The sequence below is a fragment of the Mercurialis annua genome, linkage group LG8, assembly GCF_937616625.2.
Source record: "Mercurialis annua linkage group LG8, ddMerAnnu1.2, whole genome shotgun sequence".
Classification (NCBI taxonomy): Eukaryota; Viridiplantae; Streptophyta; class Magnoliopsida; order Malpighiales; family Euphorbiaceae; genus Mercurialis; species Mercurialis annua.
Genome location: NC_065577.1, coordinates 12,051,855 through 12,054,809, shown reverse-complemented (window position 1 = coordinate 12,054,809; position 2,955 = coordinate 12,051,855). Strand labels below are relative to the sequence as shown.

The 2,955-nt window shown below is 36.5% G+C and overlaps 1 long non-coding RNA gene across 1 annotated transcript; it reads left to right on the top strand.

Moving 5' to 3' along the window:
- Positions 1 to 476: 476 nt before the first annotated feature.
- LOC126661203 (uncharacterized) lies at positions 477 to 1,909 on the top strand. Its single transcript, XR_007635544.2, has 2 exons — positions 477 to 720; positions 1,671 to 1,909. It is a non-coding gene; the product is annotated as an uncharacterized LOC126661203 (long non-coding RNA).
- The last annotated feature ends 1,046 nt before the right edge of the window (positions 1,910 to 2,955 follow it).

Here is a 2,955-nt window from a genome sequence, read left to right as displayed (position 1 = left end):
TATTATGGCATTATTAGAAGTTGATATATAGGTAATTATATTGAGTTATAGGCTGATTTAAATCGATTAAAACGTTGAAAGAATAACCATAAAATTGACGTTTTAAACATAGAACATAAATGACGTAACTTACGTTACAAAATGCAATATCAAAATTGATAGGTAAAATGGTTATAGAAAATATAATAGGGCTGTCCTAAATTGATTAAAATGTTAATAACTTAGTATAATAATTATGCTAAGTAAGTTTTAAAACATTGTTTCCGTGTCGTGTTTAAACCGAGTAGGAATCGATAGGCGACGTTTAGTGAAATGAAGTGTATTTCGACTAAGGTTAAGATTGTATGAAAATCAAGGATTTTAAAGGTTATATATGCTGTTTTAAACTCAAATTTGCTAAGGAAAAATATATTAAGGTTAAGCATTTTGGGTTTTAAAAACGAAAAGGCGAAATTGACGTAAAAACGCGACGAAGTGAATTTGGACGTTTGAGAGGATTCTAAGGGATAAATTGAGCGTTATAGATAGGTTGAAGTTAAGGGAACTTAACTTAAGATATTAATTTAGTAGTTTTGATTTTATAATGCCAATTTAATTTAAATGCATTTTTGAACCTCGTTTGTGACAGACAAACCGAGAGGCGACAGGATCGACGGTTTTGGTCTAGGAGTATTCGGCCAAGACTAATGCGTGTAAATGATTTGAATTGGAAAGCAAGGAGTGAGTATACTTTACTCTCGCGTATTATTACGCTATAAGCATATTATTAAATATTTTATTTATAAGTTATAAAAACACATCGCATTATATGATGATTTGTTGTGATTTGAGATTGTATGAACTAAATGGTTATTCTACCGTGAGATACACGGAGTATGAATTATTATATATACATAGATGAGTATATACATATGTATACTAATAGTTTATGTTTGATAGTTAAATTGTGAATTGATTTATTATATACTTGAGAATGAATTACATGTTTGGTGTTGGATCAAATTGTGTAGTGTTTTGTTGTTGTTTGTTCTATGTTTGAAATTTTGTATATCGTTTTGTTGCTATTTGTTCTATGCTTGAAAATGATGTGTGATCCGAAGAAACAAGCTACCTATTGGGCGTCAATAGGCCGTGTGATCACCGGTGTCTGTAAGAGTCTAGATATGTGTATATAGAAATGTTTGATATGAGCTCATTAAATGTTGATCATATTGATGATTATGAAATGGAATATGTTTGGGTATCGGAAAGGAGGATTATAATTTTGGCAGATACGAGGTAACTCGGTCGAACTATCTCGGGACCCGTATCTGGTGAGTAACTCGGTTGAACTATCTCGGGACTCACACCATGGGATTAAGCAGTGGCATGATGTAACTCGGTTGAACTATCTCGGGACTATGCCACGTGGTAACGAGTAACTCGGTTGAACTATCTCGGGACCGTACCACTTGGATCAAATTGATTTGATATGAATACGATACATGTTAGGAAAGGCTAGGAGTTTAAGATTAAGGTTTCTATCGGATCAATTCTTTGTTTGTAATATAATGATATTATGTTTGTTTGAATAAATGATTTTTATTTGCGATGTTATTTTGTAATAATACCGTTAGTAAGGTATATCTCACTCAGCTTAAGCTGACCCCGTGGTTTTTAAAACATTTCAGGTACCTAGACTTGGAGTGACTAAAAGTCCATCAATTTGCCGGAAGTTTGTTTAGCTATGTACAGTCCGACTTCCGCGACCGCTGCAGTAGTACATTGTGTGACCAGTCATGACCTAGGATAATGTTATAGTGTTGGAAAATGTTTATAATTGCTGTTGTGTATAAAATGAATATTATAACAATGTTAGATATACATAGTCAGTGTTTATAAAATGGCTAGTAATGTTTTCATAATTAAATGCTTCCGTGTTATAACATAATTGTGAAAAATTTATAGTGAATTTCAGGCTTGCTACGGGATTCGGAACTACAATTCCCATTCCCTAGCGCCGGTCGCGGCCCTCGATTTTGGGTCGTGACATCTAACCAGCTTCTTTATTTCAGCAAAGTTCTTTGGCATCTTGTTGTCCCTCTGGGAGCAGCTCTTGTATAAATTATGTCACATCATCTACTAAAGATACTGACCGACTATGTCGACATTTGATATCCAACATTTTAACAGCTGCAGACAAGGGAGAGTGTTTGCTATTACCGTGGCATACAGGTTTTTCGGCCGCACGCATCATATCATAAAAATGTTTAGCTTCGTTATTTGGTTCCTCCTCCGTGAACACTGCTTCTGGACCGGCAACATCGATAACCATTCTCTAAACGGAACTGAACTCGTCATCCCCTCATTTTCCATGCGAACGTCATACTCCGGTAGTTGTGCAACGGGACGAGGATTTAAAACATTTTCCTCTCCATGAAAAACCCAGACTTGATAATCTTCCACAAACCCTTTCTGCAAAATGTGTAGTTTCACCGTTTCGACATTTCGGTAACTCGTATTTTTACATCCTGTCCTACGACAGAGGCATTTAGTCTCGGGCCCACTCATACACGCGGGATGGCTGCAAAATTCACAAACTTTTGCACGCGCTCGTCAAAACCTGGGAAGCAACCCGCCCTGGAGCCTCCTTTACATCCAACTTCGGTCTGCATCCATTTCTGTAGCACGGATAATTAGAAGGGGTTTTCGCTCGAAAACTGCAAAGTCAATGTAATTGACTGCTTTAAAGGTATGGACATATCCCATTTGCAAAACTGACGCCCCTTAACTCAGCCACGATATATGCCTAGCAACAGAGAAAAATATTCGACAGCCTTCCGGGGTCGTTCTCCTTAAGTGCGATATTTAGTATATGCGTTGTAACGCTAATTATATATTCCGCGAGGAATAAGCGTTACAAAACATATACTATGCATCCACCCGGAGAACAATCGCTGGAAAACAACCGAATAT